The 27,548-nt window shown below is 43.0% G+C and overlaps 1 protein-coding gene across 1 annotated transcript in view; it reads left to right on the top strand.

Annotated features, from left to right (window-relative positions):
• tmem63c (transmembrane protein 63C) overlaps positions 1 to 27,548 on the top strand; it is a 50,563-nt gene that overhangs the window by 2,769 nt on the left and 20,246 nt on the right. The window lies entirely within an intron of this gene.

Raw genomic sequence — 27,548 nt, 5'->3', positions numbered from 1 at the left:
ACTGATATGACTACGTTTTGGTTTCTTACTGATATGGCTGCGTTTTGAAACTTTCTCCTGTACTCTTCTTGGTATAGCTATTACCATATCTGTGCTTATTGCTTTGTTTGGATTAGTCGCCCTGTAGGATCATTTTTTGCAGTAGAACGCCTGCTGTGAATTTTCATGCCATTTGGCATGGGTGCTCAGGGACTCCTTCCCACACAACCTAACTCAGAGTTGGCATGATTACTGACAGAGGAGAGCAACAACACTATATTATAAGCCTACAAACCAGCAATATGTTTTTCTGCTAAATGCCCTATTTTTACTCAGCTTCCTCTCACATCAATTCATTTTTTCCCCATAGATATGTACCCACAGTGTCATGTCTCTACCTTGCATCTTCCTTAGGAATGATACTGACCTTACCCTCTCATAAGTGCCATGACTCCCCATCCAAGACTCCCCATCCAAGACTCCCTACTGCCCAGGGCTATGCTGTTTGTATCGGACTGACCCCTCAGACTCGGTGAAGCCTCTTACTGGGGCCTGGTCTGTTACTGTGAGTGGAGCAGAGTCCCACAGTTCAGAGGTGCAGTCTGACAGCCCAGGAGCCCGTGGAGAAGCCTGTGATTTGTGGGTTTTACCGTGTTGCACTCAGTGCCTCTAATTGGCTTCATCCATGTCATTCATCTTTCTGCCTGGGTAATGAATGGGTTTTTTATTCTCATAAGTAATTCCATGTGGGTTGTGTTTGTATGCCACTGCCCTTTTAAAAATATTTTTCTTAATTTGATAGATCACAATCTGTTGATGTCTGGCAGATTTTTATTTAGACATCACTAGCTAGGTTTCCATCCAATTGATGGCAGATTTTCATGCAAATGGTCTAAAATCTGCATAAAAGCAGTACCAGAGATGTTTCCATATTTACTTGTTGTGGATAAAAAGCTGTGCCTGATGTAGTGCGCACAAAATGTACTTTTTCGCTTAAATTGTCATGTACTGAATAAAAATCTGAAATACAGTGTGTTCCCATTGCATGTTGATGTACGGATAGTTTTGTCACAAACTGTTGTTAAATAGCAAATGTGCTACTCTGGTCTCTCTAGCCAACAGCTCGCAGATGCGGTGGATGTTGGCTAGTCTACATGATGAGATTATTATGGATATTTGAATATTTGTCAAGCATTGATTATCATGTCACCAGAATAAGACCCTCGGTATTTATTGGAAAGGAGCATCAAGATCACCGTGGTCTTTCACCACCCTGTTATTTCATCTGTAGCCTAATAAACTGTAGTTTCCCAAATTGTAGTAGGAGGACCATACACCATATCATTGCGTGACTTCAAGTTTACTTTGATTTGATGGTTATTATATCAATATTTACGCATAAAGGCGTTTCCACCACCGTTCCTTGAAATAATAAATTTTAATGACACAAAGATCCCACCATGTCGAACGAACAAATTATCTGTCAGCATTTATACATTTGTACCGAAACTTCCAGTTTCCATCACAGCTGTCGGGATATATTTTCTTTATAAGGTTGGACTTTGCTCGCATAAACTGGATGGGAACATAGTTACTGACTGGGAACAGAAATCTCTCAAGGCAAATGTGTTATGATGTGGTTGTAGATCCCTTGTTTCTTATTCTACAGTTTGCCTAGATGCTTAAATGATTAGCCTCTAGTTTGTATAGTAGCATGAATGATCTTCATTTGTAGGCTACAAAACAAGATCTACTTAAACTGCCAGACTGGACCCAATGATCAATGTCATAGTCTACTCCACAAACAAGGCATATACACAGTGACAGTGCTCCTCAGTGGGCCTACTGAGCATGTGTAGTGCAGACAGGAAGCAGGTGTTCAGTTTGTTAAACAAGGCGAGTGTGTGCGCAGTCATCACCCCAGGCACGTTATGGATCACTCAGCCTTCAGTAAGGGGCTGAGAGCGATGATGCTACCTTGGCCAGAAAACAGTCCTCTCAGCTGTGTGTGTGTGAAGGAGAAAGACCCCCCCTCCACCCCGGCTTTAGAACAGGTGGGGAGCAGCAGATTGTGTCCCGTCCCCCTCCTCCAGCCTGGGTCTCTTAAAGGAAAATTCCACCCCAAAACTATATTTTTGTATTTGTTTCATTTGTCCATTGTTGACGTAGTCCCAACATATTTTGCTTTCAAAATACAGAAATCCTCCCCATATGATGCATTTTTGCATCATATGATGCTGCGTTTTGCATTATATGATGCAAAATGCATCATACGGGATGATTTCTGTATTTTGAAAGTTACATCTCTTAAGTTGATTACTGACACACAGGGTTGGGAAATTTCTGGAAATTTTCCATGAGAAGTTAAGCCTGGGAATTTTGCTTAAATTCATCAAAGTTAGCTTATAACTGTGAACTTTTTTTGTGGGATACACATAAGGCAATTCTAGGTCTTGTGGCATATTTTAGTTAAACTATCCCCAACTCAATGGAATTGCAACCCTCTGCATGCACAGTGCATTCTTCCATCACATGTGCAGTGCACTCTTCCATCACATGTACAGCTGATTCTCAAGATCTTGCACACTAATGAGATGCTATTACACTACACTGAGCAAAGGACTACATGCGTTCTGGTAAGTTTTGATTGATACTGCATGGGGTGAATATATTTTATATGACATGCATAATTTTTTGTTAACTAGTAAATAGTAGAGCAGCAAAGTATTTTAAATCATTTCTAACTTGTTAACAATTTCTGCTAGTTAGTTTTTACTACCATGTGGGTTTTGGTAGTTTTTGCTACCATGTGGGTTTTAGCTTGCTTGAGCCTGCTAACTGAGTGTTAATTCACCCGTTTCATATATATTTCATTTTAAAACATTTATCTTACAAAATGAGTTGTTTAATCTAACTGCTTAACTATTTATCTGTACATGGGATTGTATTTTGTATTTTACAAATTATTTTCTAATCTTTACAGGAAAATGCCACGGGCACTATCTGATGTGTGGAGACATTTTACTGCAACTAATGTAGAAGGAAAATCTGTGTACTTTTGCGAATACTCTACCAAATCACATGTGAAGAATGCAACAAAGATGCAGAATCAGCTGGCCAAGTGCATAAAGTTCCCTCAGCGCTCACAACAAGCAACCTCTGACAAAAGTCCATCTACTTCTATTCGGGGTGAAAATTACGAATCAGACACCTTAATCGATAGCAACAGCTCATGGTCCTCCTGGAATCAGAAGTTTTTTTGACTCAATGGAGGAACGTAGTCAGAGAAATGCTTATGAATGTCTGGCATGAGCTGTGTATGCAACTGGTTCACTTCTGATGCTCACAGGCAATGGGTATTGGAAGAGATTTCTGAATGTTCTTCGCCCAGCATACACCCCTCCAACCAGACATGCTTTACCAACTTATTTGCTGGATACAGAGTTCAAGTGAAGGTCAAGCAAATCATAGAGAAAGCAGACTGTATTGCAATCATCTCTAATGGGTGGCCGAATGTTCGTGGGCAAGGAATAATTAACTACATCTTCACCCCTCAACCAGTATTCTACAAGAGCACAGACACTAGGGACAACAGACACACTGGTCTCTACATTGCAGATGAGCTGAAGGCGGTCATCATTGACCTTGGACCACAGAAGGTATTTGCACTGGTGACAGACAATGCTGTGGACATGAAGGCTGCTTGGTCTAAAGCCATTGGCTGTGCTGCTCATGCATTGAATCTGCTCCTCAAGGACATCATGGCACTGAAAACAATGGATAAGCTCTACAAGGGAGCCAAGAAAATGGTTAGGTATGTGAAGGGTCATCAAGTTATATCAGCAATCTACCTCACCAAGCAAAGTGAGAATAATAAGAGCACCACATTGACGCTGCCTAGCAACACCCATTGGGGTGGTGTTGTCATCATTTTTGACAGTCTCCTGGAGGGGAAGGAGTCTCTCCAAGAAATGGCCATATCACAGTCTGCCAATGTGGACAGCCCCATCAAGAGGATCCTCCTGGATGATGTATTTTGGGAGAGAGTGGTAAGCAGCCTGAAACCCCTGAAATCTATAGCAGTAGCAATTGCACAGATTGAGAGAGACAATGCCATCCTGTCTGATGTTCAGACTCTGCTTGCAGATGTAAGAGAAGAAATCCGAAACTGCCCTGCCCACTTCACTGTTGCTCCAAGCAGAGGAAACTGCAGTTCTGAAATACATCAAAAAGCGTGAAGACTTCTGCCTGAAGCCCATACACGCCGCAGCGTACATGTTGTACCCCAAGTATGCTGGCAAGAGCATCCTGTCTGGTGCAGAGATCAACCAGGCCTATGGTGTCATCACTACCGTGTCTCGCCACCTTGGCTTGGATGAGGGCAAGGTTCTTGGCAGTCTGGCGACGTACACTTCCAAGCAAGGGCTTTGGGATGGAGATGCAATATGGCAGTCGTGCCAACATATCTCTCCAGCCACCTGATGGAAGGGACTTTGTGGATCTGAGGCTCTTTCCCCTGTTTCCTCCATCATCCTCCAAATCCCACCAACATCAGCCACCTCCGAGCGCAACTGGTTCTTGTTGGGAACACACACACCAAAGCACGCAACAGGCTGACCAATACAAGGGTTTAAAAATTGGTGGCCATCCAGGCAAATTTGAGGCTTTTTGAGCCTGACAAGAAGCCATCCTCAACAAGGTTGGAAAGTGACAGTGAAGATGAGGCCTCAGAGTCTGATGTTCAAGAGGTGGACATTGAGGAGGTCCAGGGAGAAGAAATGGGAAGCCTGAGAGGAAGACAATCAAAGTTTAAGTTTCTAGACTATCATTTTACAGATGTATGTTTAAAACATTTTTGGGAGATGCAATGGATCTTTGGGGATCATTCAATATTCCCTTTTGTTGTTCAGTGAAATCATCCCATGTGAAGAGTCAACTCATTTAATTAAAGTTCAATTCGTAACGAAATATATATATTTTTTTTCTATTGGAAGGATTTAATCATTTGCAATTATGTCTACTTATGATGAGGTAAAATGTTTGTTTCTGTCTCCATATATGGTAAATATGTCCAATGCAAAAAAAATGTAAATGTTATTAATATTAATTTGCATATTTCTGTTAATCCCCATCTATTCCCACGGAAAGTTTCCACCTCTGAATTTTCTCCACAATGTGCAACCCTACTGACAAGCAACACAATTTGGGACTATGTCAACAACGGACTAATAGATTTTGGGTGGGATTTTCCTTTTAAGGACCCCCTGTCTTCCCCCTGTCTCTATAGACAGATGGAGGTTCCTCAGTAGCCTGTGGTCTGTGGACTACCAGAACTGCTCAGGCCTAAACAAACTGTGGTACTGAAAAAACCTGACACACAAAAACTAGTATTTTGCCTATTGCAATAGAACCTATTAGCAGAGAGATGCAGTCTTATGGCTTTAAATCCAATTGCATGACTAAATATTGTAAACATAATAGGAGCTATTAGGGCTAGATTCACACTTCATCACTAGCTGTGTGACGCTGCTCATGGATATTTCACAGCCTTCTGTTATCAGAGCTCCGTTGTTTTGATACGGCAGTTTTCACTTATACGGAGGATTATTGCAGGGCTTTCCTCTGACCTGTGACAAGTGAGTGACGCCAGAAACCACCCCAGTGGTCTTCTGGTGTTGGCTTCAAAATCTCTTTAATTTCAATTAGGGGGCCTACAGACCCCGTCAGTAGCCTGTGGAGAGGGTGAAAGTGGTGTGTCCTGGTCTGATGGTGTGCCCTGCTTTCATGTCAGCGGGATGTCACTGGCTGGTTAATAGTCCAATGGACTGGAGAAGCTTTAGGAAAGTGGATTGAGAGGGGCTTTTTAAGAGGGGCTATTTGAAGGAAGTCTTTTAAAAAATATACACTGCTCAAAAAAATAAAGGGAACACTAAAATAACACATCCTGGATCTGAATGAATGAAATATTCTTATTAAATACTTTTTTCTTTACATAGTTGAATGTGCTGACAACAAAATCACACAAAAATTATCAATGGAAATCAAATGTATCAACCCATGGAGGTCTGGATTTGGAGTCACACTCAAAATTAAAGTGGAAAACCACAATACAGGCTGATCCAACTTTGATGTAATGTCCTTAAAACAAGTCAAAATGAGGCTCAGTAGTGTGTGTGGCCTCCACGTGCCTGTATGACCTCCCTACAACGCCTGGGGATGCTCCTGATGAGGTGGTGGATGGTCTCCTGAGGGATCTCCTCCCAGACCTGGACTAAAGCATCCMCCAACTCCTGGACAGTCTGTGGTGCAACGTGGCGTTGGTGGATGGAGCGAGACATGATGTCCCAGATGTGCTCAATTGGATTCAGGTCTGGGGAACGGGCGGGCCAGTCCATAGCATCAATGCCTTCCTCTTGCAGGAACTGCTGACACACTCCAGCCACATGAGGTCTAGCATTGTCTTGCATTAGGAGGAACCCAGGGCCAACCGCACCAGCATATGGTCTCACAAGGGGTCTGAGGATCTCATCTCGGTACCTAATGGCAGTCAGGCTACCTCTGGCGAGCCCATGTAGGGCTGTGCGGCCCCCCAAAGAAATGCCACCCCACATCATGACTGACCCACCGCCAAACCGGTCATGCTGGAGGATGTTGCAGGCAGCAGAACGTTCTCCACGGCGTCTCCAGACTGTCACGTCTGTCACATGTGCTCAGTGTGAACCTGCTTTCATCTGTGAAGAGCACAGGGCGCCAGTGGCGAATTTGCCAATCTTGGTGTTCTCTGGCAAATGCCAAACGTCCTGCACGGTGTTGGGCTGTAAGCACAACCCCCACCTGTGGACGTCGGGCCCTCGTACCACCCTCATTGAGTCTGTTTCTGACCGTTTGAGCAGACACATGCACATTTGTGGCCTGCTGGAGGTCATTTTGCAGGGCTCTGGCAGTGCTCCTCCTTGCACAAAGGCGGAGGTAGTGGTCCTGCTGCTGGGTTGTTGCCCTCCTATGGCCTCCTCCACGTCTCCTGATGTACTGGCCTGTCTCCTGGTAGCGCCTCCGCCTTGCCACAGCTCGCATTGATGTGCCATCCTGGATGAGCTGCACTACCTGAGCCATTTGTGTGGGTTGTAGACTCCGTCTTATACTACCACTAGAGTGAAAGCACCGCCAGCATTCAAAAGTGACCAAAACATCAGCCAGGAAGCATAGGAACTGAGAAGTGGTCTGTGGTCACCACCTGCAGAACCACTCCTTTATTGGGGGTGTCTTGCTAATTGCCTATAATTTCCATCTGTTGTCTATTCCATTTGCACAACAGCATGTGAAATTTATTGTCAATCAGTGTTGCTTCCTAAGTGGACAGTTTGATTTCACAGAAGTGTGAATGACTTGGAGTTACATTGTGTTGTTTAAGCGTTCCCTTTATTTTTTTGAGCAGTGTATAATAAATTGCCTCAGCATTTGATCTGAATTTTTGCTATATACCCAAATGCTGAACCGTCCTTCTAGATTCCTCAACCTTCTCCTTTATTCATTCAGTTGAATGTATTTCTTGCAGCAAGGACATCCTCTGTTTGACTTCACCTCCGCGATTGTAGCGTATCTCGTCCATGAGAATATGAGGTATGAGAGTTATGTAAAAGCTCATTCGTATTCCGCAAGCTCTGGGTACTAGGAGAATAAGCTGATGATGGAGTATGCATCCCTCTTTTCCCAACCGTAGGCTTTTCCAGGAAAAGGAAACAACTCTGCCAACACAAACAAACAGTGACAGGGCGAGACAGCTTGTTAAACAACACACAGATTCCTGTCGGTGCATTCAAGCACAGGAACTCTAGCAGGTTCATTGTTTTATTTATGGTAATTGCCAGTCATCCTTTAGAGACGGTCCTTTTTCCCTGAGTGAGTGAGTGACTGACAGACAGTTGTCAAGGTGACGATGGTGGTTGAGTCAATTTGAGTTCACACTTGATTTATGGTTAATTTCTGTGCCATGGCAGGACTCTTTCCCTGGTGTCATCTGCTCACTGAAGCAGGTAATGAATCTGGATCTAACTGAAGGTTTTACTGTGCAGGAATCCTTGTCTCTTTATTTGTCTTTGTATTTAATACAGTAGGCAATGTCAGATACATCATACTGTATGGAGTCAGGTGATGAGAGTTTATTCTTTGGGTGCAGTATGTCTTTGATCTGCCCCCTATATCTCCCTCCAGAAATGTTTCTGCATGGTTGTTACCCATGGGCTGACCCTTAGCAACCTTTTCCATGGTATCACTGTCATGTAAAACAATGTTAATTGTTAGGAAGAACAAACTGTATCCCAAAGGTCTTTCTAGGAAGAAAATAAGTCCAACTGTATGTCAGTACCTTACTTATTAGATATATTGAGAATCTCCATAACCTCAGAATCGTTGGCTGCTTTGTATGAACATGCTTGAACATCACTGTCTGTTCCTTGTTCTACTTCATCTCATGGGTGAATCAGATTCGGGACAACTACAGCGTGTTCCTCTCATGTGCTAGCAGCAGCTTTGATCGCAAAACCAGCTATGATTACCACCCACCCTAACTGAAAATTGGTGACTCAATCAGGATACTGCTGTAATAACTAGGGTTTGGCAGTATCCAGATGTTCATACTGTTTCTGTACCATACCGGGGTATAGGTATTACCGGGAGTGCGGGTCAGAAGGTTGTGGGTTTACAGACGAGTAGGGGTGAAAAGATCTCCTTTTATAGTTTCAAGCATCGCATGAATTTATCATCGTATTTGCAGGTATGAAAATGTCATGCAATTCTACGTAATCTTTTGTTTAAAAAAATTATAGATTTGTCACCCCATTTTCATGGTATCCAATTGTCTCATCGCTGCAACTCCCATACGGACTCGAGAGGCGCAGGTCAAAAGCCAGACTGCTTCTTGACACAATGCCCACTTAACCCGGAAGCCAGCCACACCAATGTGTCGGAAGACACACCGTACACCTGGCGACCGTGTCAGCGTGCACTGCGCCCGGCCCGCCACAGGAGTCACTAGTGCGCGGACATCCCTGCCGGCCAAACCCTCCCCTAACCCGGATGACGCTGGGCCAATTGTGCGCCGCCCCATGGGTCTCCCGGTTGCGGCCGGCTGTAACAGAACCTGGACTTGAACCCAGAATCTCTAGTGGCACAGCTAGCTAGTGCCTTAGACCACTGCGCCACTCGGGAGGCTTTGTCATTTTAGATATTAGCAGAATCTTTTTTTAATACCACTCAACAATGTGGAAAAAAGTTAAGGGGCATTTGACCTCCCTTGATCATTTTGGAAAATGTATAATAGCCAATCACTGTTGAGCTAAACTGAGTGCGCTCAGCTGTAAATGGTCCTGGCGCACCGAAAACGTGTCAAGGGAAGCCAGTTAGGATTTGGCTTCAGACCAATCACATCAGAAGCCAAACATCATTGACGGAAAAATATATATAATTGTGACGGGGAAACAACTCCGGTGACCAGCTTGCTAAAATCGGACCTTTCCTAAATTAGCCATGGATGGGGTTTTGGACTTGTGGTTTTACTTAATTCTCCGTACTCACCAATTATTATAATAGCGATTCTGATCCAACCACGAGAGGATGGCAGTTCAACATGTAGCTTGATGTAGTATGCTAATGTTGACTAGCTGGCCTGGTGCATCGTTGCCCATGAAGTTAGGCTAGCGAGCAAGCATTTTAGCCAAGTAGCCTAGGACAACAAAAACTAAGTGTGTACTGTATGACAGTCGTAGACCGTTCAGATTGTTTTTAGTATGTTCTAGTTGTCACTATTAGACTAAGCATAGGTGAGTTAGATAATGTTTAAATTAAAATGGTGCTGGAATAGTGGAGGCAGCTCCGGTTTTCTTTGAAATTTGCGGTAACTCTCCGTGGTTCTAAATCAAGTTTTTTAGTAGTCCACAAATGTTGGAAACATTACCTTGCTTGACCATTCTGTAGGTAATGTAACTGTTTGTTACATGCAATATGTTTTGTGGACTTCACCGGACAGATGTTGCTCTCCGGTTTTGTGATGAAATAAATGTTTAGTTGAATTTATTCTGCCACTGTCTTCGTGTTGTCTCGGCCTTAGGCCTATATATCACATTGTCAAGGCATAATGAAGTAACAGGGTATAGAGCAAACAACGCAACTATCACAACACATACGTTGTAATATACACTGCTCAAAAAAATAAAGGGAACACTTAAACAACACAATGTAACTCCAAGTCAATCACACTTCTGTGAAATCAAACTGTCCAGTCACTTAGGAAGCAACACTGATTGACAATAAATTTCACATGCTGTTGTGCAAATGGAATAGACAACAGGTGGAAATTAGAGGCAATTAGCAAGACACCCCCAATAAAGGAGTGGTTCTGCAGGTGGTGACCACAGACCACTTTCAGTTCCTATGCTTCCTGGCTGATGTTTTGGTCACTTTTGAATGCTGGTGGTGCTTTCACTCTAGTGGTAGCATGAGACGGAGTCTACAACCCACACAAGTGGCTCAGGTAGTGCAGCTCATCCAGGATGGCACATCAATGCGAGCTGTGGCAAGAAGGTTTGCTGTGTCTGTCAGGTAGTGTCCAGAGCATGGAGGCGCTACCAGGAGACAGGCCAGTACATCAGGAGATGTGGAGGAGGCCGTAGGGGGCAACAACCCAGCAGCAGGACCGCTACCTCCGCCTTTGTGCAAGGAGGAGCACTGCCAGAGCCCTGCAAAATGACCTCCAGCAGGCCACAAATGTGCATGTGTCTGCTCAAACGGTCAGAAACAGACTCCATGAGGGTGGTATGAGGGCCCGACGTCCACAGGTGGGCGTTGTGCGTACAGCCCAACACCGTGCAGGACGTTTGGCATTTGCCAGAGAACACCAAGATTGGCAAATTCGCCACTGGAGCCCTGTGCTCTTCACAGATGAAAGCAGGTTCACACTGAGCACATGAGCACAGTGGACAGAGTCTGGAGACGCCGTGGAGAACGTTCTGCTGCCTGCAACATCCTCCAGCATGACCGGTTTGGCGGTGGGTCAGTCATGGTGTGGGGTGGCATTTCTTTGGGGGCCGCACAGCCCTCCATGTCTGCCAGAGGTAGCCTGACTGCCATTAGGTTCCGAGATGAGATCCTCAGACCCCTTGTGAGACCATATGCTGGTCGGTTGGCCCTGGGTTCCTCCTAATGCAAGACAATGCTAGACCTCATGTGGGCTGGAGTGTGTCAGCAGTTCCTGCAAGAGGAAGGCATTGATGCTATGGACTGGCCCGCCCGTTCCCAGACCTGAATCCAATTGAGCACATCTGGGACATCATGTCTCGCTCCATCCACCAACGCCACGTTGCACCACAGGACTGTCCAGGAGTTGCGGATGTTTCAGGTCTGGGAGGAGATCCCTCAGGAGACCATCCGCCACCTCATCAGGAGCATGCCCAGGAGTTGTAGGGAGGTCATACAGGCACGTGGAGGCCACACACACTACTGAGCCTCATTTTGACTTGTTTTAAGGACATTACATCAGTTGGATCAGCCTGTATTGTGGTTTTCCACTTTAATTTTGAGTGTGACTCCAAATCCAGACCTCCATGGGTTGATAAATTTGATTTCCATTGATAATTTTTGTGTGATTTTGTTGTCAGCACATTCAACTATGTAAAGAAAAAAGTATTTAATAAGAATKTTTCATTCATTCAGATCTAGGATGTGTTATTTTATTTTTTGAGCAGTGTAGCTTTTTTGGAAGGGCTTCCCCAGTGATTTTACCCACGCTACTGTATAGGTTTGCATTCATTTCATTGGAGAATTATATGGACAGTTGAATGACATTCTCTTTAATATACTATAATGATGCCTAAATTATCAAATTCATTATATTCTCAGTTAACACAGTGATGGCAAGTGCTTTTTTGTTCTCTTATTGACCCTGAGAGGGATAACCTATTCCTTTCCTTTGGCTTAAAAAAACACTAGGTAGGCCTATTACACTGGCCAGGACAAGTTATTAATGTATACTTTAGAAATGTCTCATCTACATCTCAGAAGGTAGAACCAGCCCTAGACAAGCCTCCTTAATAATAGTCATTATATTTACTTCACAAATACTAATCAAATCAAAATATATTAGTGACATGCGCCAAATACAACAGGTATTACAGTAACCTTACAGTGAAATGCTTACTTACGAGCCCCTAACCAACAGTGCAGTTAAAAAAAATATGGATAAGAAGAATAACTAGAGAACTAGTTGACTGCACATAGCATGGACACAGTACTGTCACTTACTCTGTAGTGGTTGGGTATGGGAGCGGAACATGCACCGACCCAGACCTCTCTACTTTCGGAGATTACACATACTGAATCAAATTAATAAATAAAGTAAACGTATTTTTTTTAAATAAATTAGATTTTTTTTTTAAGTATAAAATAATATACATATAGTCACGTTTAATAAGTATTTGAACTGTGACACAATGTGCATCATTTTGTCTCTGTACTCCATCCACCACAATGGATTTGAAAGGAGACAATCAAGATGTGCTTTAAGTGTAGATATTTGGGGCAGAAGTCAGGTCAGATGAAGTGAGGAAGAACAGATATCACGAAAGTTTTGTCTAGCAACAAACAGTGTTTTGGATGTTCAGATGTGTAAGGAGGAGACTGCGCGGAGGAGGAAGGTTTAAATACTAGTGCTTGTGTGAAGATGTCTTGGTATGTTCATCTGTCTGACCATTTGGGTGAATAAACTTGGTTTGAGCTTTACTGATCGTCCGTGAGTTTTTACTATTTATTTAGAACCTAACAGTTGGCGCTGCGAGCAGGGTTCACCGCAATTTACAGTCCATCTAGGGATTCCGAATCAGTGAAACAGGAGCCGGCACCAAACAGGTGTCGGAACTGTGCCTACCTTGTTTATCACTAATTCTGACATTTTGGGGAGATGAACATCGTAGGCTGAACCAATTATAGGATACGGACCTAGAAAGCCTGAGCTTATTCTGTAGTCCCATTGTACTACGACCTATCGTAGTTTTATGGTATATGGTAAGTCCCGGAAGGTAAGCCCGAGCAGGCTGGTACCTGCAGATGGTACGTCCTAGGGGGTTGGTTCCCTACTAGACCCGTAAAGAGGCGGTGAAAGCCCAGCCGCGGTTGCCGTAAGGCCTTTGTGTGTGTGTGTGTGGATTGTTATGCTTGTGTACTAGTACGGTAGGTTTGTAAATAAGTAGTCCATGGAGAAGGACAACCGGGGGGAATGTGGATGGTGATAAGAAGGTTGCCTATAAGTTCTGGAGGGAAGCCACATTCATGTTTTTTTTTAAAGCAAGAAGATATTCAAATGTGTGATCATGATTTGTGTATATTAGCAGTAGCAATAAGGAGAGAGGTTGGTTCATGCCCTGTTGGGGCAGGGAACCGTGACAGATTGTGGAAATAGGAAGACAACTGTGAATAATTTTGGTAATGTGTGTTATCAACAACAGTGATATTTGAGGCGCAACACTAGGTCACCCTTATTCTCCAGTAATACATTTGCAGACGCTATAGTATTGGTTCTAATACAAGGTATCTAGTGCCGTGACCAATTTAATAGGCACATACTGTACCATAACTACTCTGGGGAAGTGGGTATCGCTACCTTAGAAAATAGTTAATAGAAGGCGTGTATTAGGGAGTGAGGATATCTAAATACTCTGGACACTGTCGGGAGAGGCTTCGGAGTAAAGAGGGGCTAGAGGAAGAACAGTTTACTAAAAGCTATAGGGCCGCACAAGCATTCTACCAAATCGTCTCGAATATGGGAAAAAATTAGCAAATTGGTCAGCATTTCCCTGCTGACGGAAAATTCCAATCTAATAGAGAATACAGAGATGCAGGTGTGACTTGGAACAATGACATGAAATAATAATCAACGCTCAATACACCAGCGTTTTGATGTCGGCATTCTATCAACAAAAAAGAAAAACCGATAAACCCAAAATTATGAGATGTACTCCGCTGCAAGAAGACTGGGTATGTGAGTACATTGATAGAATTTGTACATCTGCTTTGACTGCAGGTCTAAACCTGTTATCAAAACGGCAATTGTGGGGGTTGTGGGTGAAATAGAGCAGGATGGTTTGAGAGTGGAATCTAACGCCGCTCAATTCGCGGTCGTGCGAGGCGGAAACACAGCCACAGTGAAAGTCACTAACAGTGAGACTGGGAGGGAAACGGGGGGGAAGTAGCGAAAAATCATCAAAGAGTATGGCGACAGATCCCTGTTTTAGATGTGGGGCCGTTGGTCATTGGAAGGATGAGTGTAGAATGGTAATGAAGACTACTGCTTTCGGAGGGAATGCTGCCATGCATTTTTGACAAAAGAACCAGCAGCGAACACTCTTGTAAACAGCGGGGCAGAAAACTCATATAGCGGTGCATGGCCTTGGTTCGATCGATAGTGGTTCATAGAGATGAGTTTCTATGTGAAGGGAGACGTAGGAGGAGGCCACATCTCACAACTTTCTAATAGATGCCTGGGATCAAATATCCCTGATTCCTTATGATGAGAAATAGGCTACGCCCGGGAAACGTGTTGCAATTAGCAAGGTAACGGGCAGCATCGAAAGCGGTACGATTACTATTTGTCTTTAAACATAAGACCAGTAACAATACCCGGATAATTTTACACCGGAGGAAGTGGAGCCGATTTTTGGGGTTGGATAATCCTTGCGAGAATTAAATACAATGGAGTCTAAAAGTTAACAAATTAAAAATCAGGCCAAACTCAAATCTTTGGGGGGGTTAATCTCGTGGGACATTTTATTTAGTCTTATTCTAAAATAGATTTATAGAATGGACGAAAGGCATGAGGGGTCACAATAAATTAGTTGGGTTTACCAAACCTAAAATTACCTTTTTTTTTAAATGTTGTAGTGCGGTGGTTATGGTATACTCGGTGGCGAGATAAATGTCGCTGTGACTAAAGGGAGTATACGCTAAATAAAGGAAGCATAAACGTTGGAGCTAGTCTTGATATAGATTGATACAAACTTTTATAAAAATACACATTTTATAAAAATCAAAAACGGGCCCTTTATTTACACAAGTATTCAGACCCTTTCTGCATTATTGAATGTCCCCAAGAACAGTGGTCTCCATCATTCTTAAATGGAAGAAGTTTGAAACCACCAATACTCTTCATAGAGCTGGCCCCGGGCCTAACTGAGTAATTGGGGGAGAAGGGCCTTGGTGAGTGAAGTGACCAAGAATCCGATGGTCACTCTGACAGAGCTCCAGAGTTCCTCTGTGGAGATGGTTGTCCTTCTGGCAGGACAACCATCTCTGCAGCACTCCACCAATCAGGCCTTTGTGGTAGTGGCCAGACGGAAGCCACCCCTCAGTAAAAGGCACATGACAGCCCGCTTGGAGTTTGCCAAAAGGCACCTAAAGGACTCAGACCATGAGAAACAAAATTCTCTGGTCTGATGAAACCAAGATTGAACTCTTTGGTCTGAATGCCAAGCGTCATGTCTGAAGGAAACCTGGCACCATCCCTACGATGAAGCATGGTGGTGGCAGCATCGTGCTGTGGGGATGTTTTTCAGCGGCAGGGACTGAGACTAGTCAGGTTCGAGGAAAAGATGAACGGGGCAAAGTACAGAGAGATCCTTGATGAAAACCTGCTCCAGAGCACTCAGGACCTCCGACCGGGGCGAAGGTTCACCTTCCAACAGGACAATGACTCTACGCACACAGCCAGGACAACGCAGGAGTGGCTTTGGGACAAGTCTCAGAATGTCTTTGAGTGGCCCAGCCAGAGCCTGGACTTGAACCCAATCGAACATCTCTGGAGAGACCTGAAAATAGCTGTGCAGCGACGCTACCCATCCAACCTGACAGAACTTGAGTGGGTCTGCAGAAAAGAATGGGAGAAACTCTCCAAATACAGGCAGTGGTGTAAAGTAATTAAACTACTTTAATATTTTTAAGTATTTGTATTTATCTGTACTTTTATATTTTTGACAACTTTTATTTAACTACATTCCTAAAGAAAATAATGTTATTTTTACTCCATACATTTTCCCTGACACCCAAAGTACTCGTTACATTTTGAATTATTAGCAGGACAGGAAATTGGCCCAATTCATGCACTTATCAAGAGACCATCCCCACTGCCTCTGATCTGGCAGACTCACTAAACACACATGCTACGTTGGTAAATTATATCTGAGTGTTGGAGTGTTCCCCTGGCTAAAAAACAAGAAATGGTGCCGTCTGGTTTAATTTATGTAAGGAATTTGAAATGATTTACTCTTTTACTTTTGATACTTAAGAATATTTAAAACCAAATACTTAGACTTCTGCTCAAGTAGTATTTTACTGGGTGACTTTCATTTTTACTTGTCATTTTCTATTAAGGTATCTTTACTTTTACTCAAGTATGACAATTGTATACTTTTTCCACCACTGAGTACAGGTGTGCCAAGCTTGTAGCGTCATAGCCAAGAAGAGTTGATGCTGTAATCGCTGCCAAAGGTGCTTCAACAAAGTACTGAGTGAAGGGTCTGAATACTTATGTAACTGGAATATTTCAGTTTATTTTTAATACGTTTGCAATAATGTCTAAACTTGTTTTTGCTTTGTCATTATGGTGTGTGTGTTGATGGGGGGAAAAACAATTGACTCAATTTTAGAATAAGGCTGTAACGTAACAAAATGTGGAAAAGGTCAAGGGGTCTGAATACTTTCCAAATGCACTGTTATGGTGCTATATCAGGATTCAAAGTGAAGTGGGGAAAAAATACTGAAATAATGCTAATTTCAACAACAAAATATTCAAGCATGAAAAATAGATTTCAGTGGAAATTTGATTGATTAGGATCCTCATTAACCGACGCCAATGGCGACAGCTAGTTTTACTGGGGTCCGACACAAAGCAAAAAATGGGGAAACAAATCTCAAGAAATTGATGAGAACTATTGGTCACTGATATGTGAAAAATGTTTGCTACTACAACCTTAAACATATAAATGATTCCAACCTATAAATTAAATTACTACACTCCTGCTAGAATGCATGTAATGCACCCATACATGTAATATCTCTGATGGAGATGCAAAAAACAAAAGGGAACCCTATTATACTTAACAAAATATAAGCACAACATGTAAAGTCTTGGTTTCATGAGCCGAAAAGGTCCCAGAAATGTTCCGTATGCTCAAAAGCGTGTTTTTCATTTTGTGCACAAATTTGTTTACTGTACATCCCTGCTAGAGAGAATGTATCCTTTCCCAAGATAATCCATCCACCTGACAGGTGTGGCATATCAAGAAGCTGTTTAAACATGATCATTACACAGGTGCACCTTGTGCTGGGGGACAATAAAATACCACTCTAAAATGTGCAGCGTTGTCACAATAGACAATGCCACCGATGTCTCAGCGCTGTTGCCAGATAATTGAATGTTAATTACCATAAGCCGTATTCAACGTCGTTTTTGAGAATTTGACAGAACGTCCAACCGGCCTCACAAACGCAGACCACGTGTAGCCACGCTAGCCCAGGAACTCCACATCCGGCTTCTTCACCGGCGGCATCGTCTGAGACCAGTACCTGGACAGCTGAATAAACTGTGGGTTTGCACAACCAAAGAATTTTTGCACAAACTGTCACTATCTCAGGGAAACTCATTTGTGTGCTGATCGTCCTCACCAGGGTCTTGACCTGACTGCAGTTTGGCGTCGTAACTGGCTTCAGTGGGCAAATGCTCAACTTTGATGGCCACTGGCATGCTGGACAAGTGTGCTCTTTAATCCTGGTTTCAATTGTACCAGACTGCGTGTATGGCGTTGTGTGGGCGTGCAATTTGCTGATGTCAACGTGTGAACAAAGTGCCCCATGGCGGTGGGGTTATCGTTGTCCGGAGCCCATACTAACACAATTGCATTTTATCAATGGCAATTTGAATGCGCACAGATACCATGAAGAAATCCTGAGGCCCATTGTCGTGCCATTCATTCACTGCCATCACCTCATGTTTCAGCACGATAATGCACGGCCCCGTGTCACAAGGATCTGTACACAATTCCTGGAAGCTGAAAAAGTCCCAGTTCTTCCATGGCCTGCATACTCACCAGACATGTGACCCATTGAACATGTTTGGGATGCTCTGGATCAATGTGTATAACCGTGTGTTCCAGTTCCCGCCAATATCCACAGAAATTGAAGAGGAGTGTGACAACATTCCACATGCCACAATTAACTGCCTGATCAACCCTATGCAAAGGAGATGTGTCGCGCTGCATGAGGTAAATGGTGGTAACACCAGATACTGACTGGTTTTCTGATCCACACCCCTGTAACGGTTTTCCTCCTCCTCTTCATCCGAAGAGGAGGAGTAGTGATTGAACCAAGGCGCAGCGTAGTGAAATGACATGATGAATTTATTGAATAAACAAAAGAGACAAAGACGAAAACGAACTATACTTGATTAACCTAACAAAACAAATAAACGATGCAGACAGACCTGAACGACGAACTTACATATAACGTGAAGAACGCAATGAACAGGAACAGACTACATGAAACGAACAAACCGCAAACAGTCCCGTATGGTGCAAACATAACACAGACACAGGAGACAACCACCCACAACGAACACTGTGAAACAACCTACCTAAATATGACTCTTAATTAGAGGAAACGCCAAACACCTGCCTCTAATTGAGAGCCATACCAGGCAACCCTAAACCAACATAGAAACAGAAAACATAGAATGCCCACCCAAACTCACGTCCTGACCAACTAACACATACAACAAACTAACAGAAATAGGTCAGGAACGTGACACCCCTACCTTTCTTTTAAGGTATCTGTGAAAAACAGATGCATATCTGTATTCCCAGTCATGTGAAACCCATAAATTATGGCCTAATTTATTTTAATTGACTGTTCCTTCTATGAACTGTAACTCAGTTCAATCTTTGAAATTGTTATATTGGTCTTGTGACAAACTGACATTTTGGGATAATGTCTGTGCTATCATATTGTGTCTAGGAATTTACATCCATCTATCTCCACAATTATGTATGTTTGGAAATATGTAAATATTGGTGACTAATATCAAATACATTTGTAACTTGGGTCTAATTACTCCAAATAGTTTTTATAGATATCAATTGTAAAGCATCATACTCACCATAAATAACAAACTGGAGGGCTGAACTATGTAGTTACATTTAGATTCTGTTTTTATATCAACTCTGGAAACCTCACATTGATCATCTTGAGGAGTGTGACATTTGCCAACAGACATAATCATGTTTTGAATTTGATATGTACACTGTGTATTGAAAGGGGAGGCTACTGTGTGTTGTGTGTTCATGGACTGTTGTGTTTTTTTGTTGTTGTGGTTTTGGTTTGTGTGTGTTTATCCCAAAAATAATAATTACCTGGGTAAATGGTATATCGCCCAAGTCTAGTAATAACATGGACTAGGCCTTCCTCATTTGGCCTATGCTGGCTTGATTGTGTTTCACAATGACCTACATTTGACCCTCTAATTGAAGGGGTACTCTAACTGGGATGGCACGGCTGTTGGTCAGAGATGCAGATAATGGATTGTGTAGTAACCACCTTAGCCAGAAATGTAATTTCAAATAACTATTCTACTGAACTGAATTGTTTGTAAGTAATGGGCCAAGGCAGATCCATTGAACTGTTTACATTGCAGGTTTAGTGTTACAGATTTACCTTTTTCAGAGTTTGTTTGTATGATGTATTTTTCACCTCAGCTGTTTTTCTGGTGCGTTGAGCAGATTAACTGGCTTGAACTACAATTTGCTCTTTTCAACCCCCCCCCCCCCCCCCTTTCTGCCTATTTGCCTTAAACTGAGGTGTCGTCATGATCATCTCTTTGCCCATCCACTTTAGCAGCTTTTTGATGCTCTGGCCAGTGGACCCTCTGCTCCTGGTAATGTCTGCCTGCCACTCATGGAAAGGCAGTTCAAGGCTCTAATATTCCCACAGCAGTCAATAGAATCAGAAGGACTTTTAATAGGATGAGAAACATTAGTGTTTATAGATTTAATTTGATTGCCTCTTATTTAAACCAGGCTGCTTTTTTAGAGGTGGGAATCATATATGTGTGTGTGTGAGGTGAGAGAGTACAGTATTCAGTTGAGTCACATTGCTTGGGACGGTGGCACTAGTTGTAGTGCCTTATGACCCGGCAGAGTGGGTAGTCCACAGCATCCTGCCCTGTAGTGTGGAGTGTCTGTACAATAGAAAACTCCCACTTCACATCAGGAGCAGGATCCACCTCAGCCCTCTGATGGAGGAGGGATGCTATAGCTAGTGAGGAGAGACTATGGACGGACAACTCTGAGTGGATGCAGGTCTGTCTGAACTGCTTTATGTTAAGCTCTTATTAGTTGGAGAGGGAGTATCTCTCTCCAACTATCTCTCTCAATAGATTGTCTGGCTGTTTCCCTGTGTGATAGGGCACTATTGTATAGCTCTCCCTGCGCACAGCTGTTTAGTTTTGTTGTCCACACTTGCTCACTAAGTGATGTAATTGCTGTTGTTAGTGAATGCTTCTTGGTTATGGTTCATTTATGAAATATTCACCCTCCCCTCGCCATCCTTATCATTTTATCTAGAACTACTATGATATAGAGATTTCCATTCTACAGTAAAGTAATAGGACATAGAATTTAATGCGTTGTCATGCAAGTCTCTTGTGCTTTTTTGTTACTGATAGGTGGGGCATTTGTTTTATTTCATCATTGTGTTTGCACAAACAGCAGTGTTCACGGTTGGATAACTTAATAACCCTCTCACATTACTGTACCTCTGGCAGTATTGCTTGTTGGTAGAGAGCTTTTGCTTAAACTCTGCAGTAAACTTATTTTTGTACTGTGCAAGGCTGTACTGTAGTTAAGTGTTAAAAACCCTTATGGAACGTGAACCCTCATTTAACAGATAAGGAAGGTACTATGGCATGCTGGGACAGTGAGGAGGGCAAACTCAATCACTACCCAGCTAGCACATTTGGTTCCTTGGAAGTTGTGTGAACGTACGTTTTTGGTTTGCCATTGTTCCTGGGAAGGAAGCCATACGTTTCCTTTTTTTAAACATTCCAAGAATGGAAGTGAACATTTTGCCTGTTCTGGGGACCTTCATTTTTAGGTTGCTGGGAGGTTCTACGAATGTTTTACAATGGTTCCATAAGTTTTCCTGGGCGACTTTATTAACGTTCTGAGAATGGAAATTATAGCTTATTTGAAGGTAATTAAATAACGTTCTGATAACATGTTTCAATCACACTTTTAATAACACTGCTAGCTCAGCTTGGGTTAACTCCATTCACAGACAGGACACATGGAAATTAATTTGCTTAGGCATTAATCATGCAAACACGTTTATTGTCAGTGAGATTCGAGCCTGAGCTTCTGTTCTCTATCCATGTAATTAGTCCACTGCGCAACCAGGATTGAGCTAGCATGCTATGTTTTTTTTTAAACTCCTACAAAGCTGTTCATTTTAGTCTATTGAAACAGACCCCATTTCAAAGGAAGCAAGCACTCATTAAGATCAGGTGTGGCCAATTAGTGGGCTCGGCCGACACACCTGAACACAATTAACAAGATGGAGGATAGTCAGTTTTTGTTGATACTGAGAACGGACTGTATGTTTTAAAAAAACATTCTCTGAACGTTAAACTTTTTCTTGTGTTTTTTTAATGGACATTTTTCCTAAGGTTCTCTGAACAATTAAAGAACATTACTTTAAGTAGAACCATGAGGAAACCTGTAGGAAACGTTCCTTAAATGTGCTGAGAATGTTCCAAAGCCAAGCAACTATTCTGCACCATTCCCAGAAAGTTGTGGGAAGGTTGTATGCACAATTACAATAAGACAAACATGCTTTCACCAAGCTCTAAGAAACATATGGTTCTCAGAACGGCATGTGCTAGGTTGGTAGAATAGAAAGAAACATCTCCTCAGATAGCTATGTTGGGTCTGATTTGATCCTGGATCCATGGGGACTTCCTGTTGTCCTCAGGGAAATTTCCAGATGCTGCTGGCAGCAGACAGTTGACACACAATGATCTGAAAACCAATCTCTTCACAAGATTAGCCCAGTGTGAAAGATAGGCCTAATGGTTTTATAGCTTTAATGTATTGTCCCAGTCTGTTTGCCACTGCTATCAGTTCATCAGCTCGCCCATTGATGCCTGCAGGAAATATCCTGTTGTTGCACCAGCTCTCCAGCTGCACAGTGAGCGCCTCATGGTGTCCTCTGACATCACATACCCTAAGGTGCCCTAGAGTCAAAAGAAGTGACAATGATGCAGTGAAATCACACTTTTATCGCTCTCTCTAACCTCGCTCTCACTCTAGTTGCTGTCTGTTTCTTATCTCCTAAAAGCTAATGGTTGGATAGCACAGTTGTTGGACAGCATTGTGATGCAGTTTTGGCTGCCTTTTACTGTTGCTGCTGCAAAAATGACTCAAGGTTTGAGGAACCTTAAAATTAAAACATTACCTTGTTCAACGTGTCTCCTATTCAGATCGAAGTATTAGTTTGCAGTACAGCAATGTTCAGACAGGGCTCAGATGATATTGACTTTACTGTGGCAATTTGCTCAGTGAAAAGTGTATACAAATACTGTTGAGCTAAGAAATGGTTTTGTATTGATTGGTCAGAGAGCTTGGGAGTGTACGTAGCTGCAGTTAGCTTTGCTCAGGCCCTGACTGAGGTCACAGCAGTGTGAGTGATGTGTTCATACCCTCTGTGTTCTCATCCAGGCCCAGGGGACAACAGTGCATTTGGAAAGTATTCAGACCCCTTTTTCAAAATTATGTTACAGCCTTATTCTAAAATGAATTACATTCAACAAAAAAAAATCCCATCAATCTACCCACAATACCCCATAATGACAAAGCAAAAACTGGTTTTTATACATTTTTGCAAATGTATTAAAAATAAACTGTTCAGATTTCAGACCCTTTACCCTTTACTTTACACCTTTTGCAGTGATTACAGCTTTGAGTCTTCTTGGATATGACGCTACAAGCTTGGCACACCTGTATTTGGGGAGTTTCTCCAATTTTTCTCTGCAGATCCTCTCAAGCTCTGTCAGGCTGTGTGCTTAGCGCTCTGGAGCAGGTTTTCATCAAGAATCTCTCTGTACTTTCCCTCGATCCTAACTAGTCTCCCAGTCCCTGAAAAACATCCCCACATCATGTTGCTGCTACCACCATGCTTCGCAATAGGGATGGTGCCAGGTTTCCTCCAGACGTGATGCTTGGCATTCAGGCCAGAGAATCTTGTTTCTCATGGTCTGAGAGTCCTTTAGGTGCCTTTTGGCAAACTCAAAGCGGGCTGTCATGTGCCTTTTACTGAGGAGTGGCTTCCATCTGGCCACTCTACCATAAAGGCCTGATTTAATGGAGTGCTGCAGAGATGGTTGTCCTTCTGGAAGGTTCTCCAATCTCCACAGAGGAACTCTGAAGTTCTGTCCCGAATGACCATTTGGTTCTTGGTCACCTCCCTGACCAAGGCCCTTCTCCCCCGATTGCTCAGTTTGGCTGGGCGGCCAGCTCTAGGAAGTGTCTTGGTGGTTCCAAACTTCTTCCATTTAAGAATGATGGAGGCCACTGTGTTCTTGGATCTTCAATGCTGCAGAAATTGTTTGGTACCCTTCCCCAGATTTGTGCCTTGACACAATCCTGTATCAGAGCTCTACGGACAATTCCTTCAACCTCATTGCGAGGGTTTTGCTCTGACATGCACTGTCAACTGTGGGACCTTATATAGACTTGTGTGTGCCTTTCCAAATCATGTCCAATCAATTGACATTTTCGAACATTTCTAAAAACCGGTTTTCACTCCGTCGTTATGAGGTATTGTGTGCAGGTTGAGGATTTTTATTTAATCCATTTTAGAATAAGGCTGTAACGTAAGATAATGTGGAATAAGGGAAGGGGTCTGAATACTTTCCGAATGCACTGTATACCGACAAACTTTGAACCTCAGCAAGCTGCTCTTGGATCAGTTGAGTACACAGTGAAAAGCCTCTAAGATGCATAGTATCATGATATACTTAACTTTTACAATACCAATTTACTGTACATCACCTCAAGTATTGGTAGAGGAGGTGCATGCTATGTAATGTTTTATAAATGTTTTATTTAACCAGGTACGTCATTGAGAACACATTCTCTTTTACAATAACAACCTGCTCCTGTAGTCAAACGTTTAATCTCCTGATCATGATTTGCGTTTCTTTAATACATAGCTTTATCTGCATGCTACCTTACACTTAACTGTTCACAGCAGCCAAACCATGTGACCAGTCCACTTCCTGTCTCTGTGGGCCAGGGAAGATTGACGGCCGCTCGTTATCTCCACATGGAGCTCCAGTCCACTGCTACTCTGTTATTCACATGGCTTTATATAAGCCAGCCATGGCTTTTTAATAGACCTGTGTCTTCCTCCTGTCGGCTCATGGTGAATGAGGGAAGCCTATGTTACTAGGACTGCCTTCACTCTACCATAGCATGCTGACAAGACCAGGGAATATCACTGTGGGTGCTTCACCAGACATAAATGAGTGTTGATAGGGTGAAAAATAGCAGGAGCACACAACACCTATCCTAGTTTTTAAGATCTACTGTAACCAGTATGTTTAAATAATAGGCCTAGGTATGATGAGATGAGAGCCGGTCAATAGACTGTAAGCTGTCCGTTTTTTCACTGGGAAGATTCTTCAGATGGCTGTACCTGTTTTACTGTAATTTGTCATAGACGCTTGCTAAAAAACTTTAACTGGCCTCTGTAAACATTTGTATAGAATCAACTTGATCCCATCTGTCGAAGACGCTTGGACCTCATTTTTATTTTATTTTCAGTGGTATTGTTAACGAACACGCCCCCATAAAGAAAATTACTATTAAAAACAGGTTCAGCCCCTGGTTCGGCCGTGATCTTGCAGAGTTACTCCACCTTAAGAATTGCATTTGGCGAAAGGCTCGGCACACGCATAGTCAGGCTGACTGGCTCTCGTTCAGGCAAATGAGAAAAAAGTGGCGGCAGGTAGCCCCAGAAAGGAGAGACAGGTTAAAAAGGTTGGAGATGATAGGGGCAGCAACCTTAAAGAAGAAAGGGTATAAACCATCTGAAACACAGTTTTTTGGGGTCAAGTTTCAGGAGCTCCTTTTGCACCTCGGACTCAGTGACTGCCTGCAAGGAGAAACCTTGTAGCGGGGCAGGGGAAAAAGAGGGAGAAGCATCGGGATAGTCGCATTAGAAGGGGTGGGAGATGAGGAAATGTTGGACAGCCAACTTGACCCCAAAAAACTATCTGGGTCAGATGGTTTAGATCCTTTCTTCTTTAAGGTTGCTGCCCCTATCATCGCCAAGCCTATCTCCAACCTTTTTAACCTGTCTCTCCTTTCTGGGGAAGTTCCCATTGCTTGGAAGGCAGCCGCGGTTCATCATTTATTTCAAGGGGGAGATCAAGCTGATCCTAACTGTTATAGGCCTATTTCTATTTTGTCCTGTTCATCAAAAGTGTTGGAAAAACTGGTCAATAATCAACTGACTGGCTTTCTTGATGTCTATATAGTATTCTCTCTGGTATGCAATCTGGTTTCCGCTCAGGTTATGGATGTGTCATTGCAACCTTAAAGGTCCTTAATGATGTCACCATTGCCCTTGATTCTAAGAAATGTTGTGCTGCTATTTGTATTGACTTGGCCAAACGCTTTTGATACGGTAGACCATTCCATTCTTGTGGGCCGGCTAAGGAGCATTGGTGTCTCTGAGGGGTCTTTGGCCTGGTTTGCTAACTACCTCTGAGTGCAGTTTATAAAGTCAGAACATCTGCTGTCTCAGCCACTGCCTGTCACCAAGGCTCAATTCTAGACCCTACGCTCTTCTCAATTTACATCAACAACATAGCTCAGGCAGTAGAAAGCTCTCTCATCCATTTATATGCAGAAGATAGTCTTATAGCTGGCCCCTCCCCGGATTTTGTGTTAAATGGTCTACAACAAAGCTTTCTTCGTTTCCAGTAAGCTTTCTCTGCCCTTAACCTTGTTCTGAACACGTCCAAAACAAAGGTCATGTGGTTTGGTAAGAAGAATGCCCCTCTCCTCACCGGTGTGATTACTGCCTCTGAGGGTTTAGAGCTTGAGGTAGTCACCTCATACAAGTACTTGGGAGTATGGCTTGACAGTACACTGTCCTTCTCTCAGCGCATATCAAAGCTGCAGGTTAAAGTTAAATCTAGACTTGGTTTCCTCTATCGTAATCGGTCCACTTTCCCCGCAGCTGCCAAACTAACCCTGATTCAGATGACCATCCTTCCCATGCTAGATTAAGGAGACCTAATTTATAGATCGGCAGGTAAGGGTGCTCTCGAGCGGCTAGATGTTCTTTACCATTCGGCCATCAAATTTGCCACCGATGCTCCTGATAGGACACATCACTGCAATCTATACTCTTCTGTTAACTGGTGATCTCTGTATACCCATCGCAAGACCCACTGGTTGATGCTTATTTATAAAACCCTCTTAGGCCTCACTCCCCCCTATCTGAGATATCTACTGCAGCCCTCATCCTCCACATACACCACCCGTTCTGCCAGTCACATTCTGTTAAAGGTCCCCAAAGCACACACATCCCTGGGTCGCTCGTCTTTTCAGTTCGCTGCAGCTAGCGACTGGAACGAGCTGCAACTAACACTGAAACTGGACAGTTTTATCTCAATCTCTTCATTCAAAGACTCAATCATGGACACTCTCACTGACAGTTGTGGCTGCTTTGCATGATGTATTGTTGTCTCTATCTTATTGTCTTTTGTGCTGTTGCCTGTGCCCAATTATGTTTGTACCATGTTTTGTGCTGCTACCATCTTGTGTTGCTGCCATGCTGTGTTGTCATGTGTTGCTGCCTATCTATGTTGTTGTCTATGGTCTCTCTTTATATAGTGTTGTCCTATATTTATTTATTTTATTTTTAATCCCAGCCTCTGTCCCCACAGGAGGCCTTTTGTTAGGCCATCGTTGTAAATAAGAATTTGTTCTTAAGTGACTTGCCTAGTAAATAAAGGTTAAATAAAAAAATCCAGTCTATTGGATATGAATACTTACTGCAATATCCCCAGGGAGAGAAATCACTCTAGAGAGGGCGTTGGGTTACAGGAGTCACTTCTTGTTTAAATGGCATTCATTCCCTAATCCTCAACTTTAAGGACAATGGCAGCCATTATAATTGGACTGGGGGGGAAATGCTCTGAAATCAGACTTACAAATATGCCTTTGTACTTTGCAGTGTTGGGGTGAATGGAAAAGACAAAGTAAAATGGCGACATAAAGGAAGCACATGCCAAACATTATCTCAACCTCCATCAATCCAACTGTTTGCTTTGAATTTCACTGGGTCCTTTGTGACCTCCAGATGAAATGTATTGTGCGTAGATACACCGTCAAGCCCATATCACCTGGACTTGAAGGCGTTGGAGAGATCCTCTTTGTGCCTGTACAGAAAAAGGCAGAGTGTGGCCCATA

Source organism: Salvelinus sp. IW2-2015, linkage group LG4q.2 (assembly GCF_002910315.2).
Source record: "Salvelinus sp. IW2-2015 linkage group LG4q.2, ASM291031v2, whole genome shotgun sequence".
Lineage (NCBI taxonomy): Eukaryota > Metazoa > Chordata > Actinopteri > Salmoniformes > Salmonidae > Salvelinus > Salvelinus sp. IW2-2015.
This window is presented reverse-complemented; position numbering and strand designations above follow the sequence as displayed.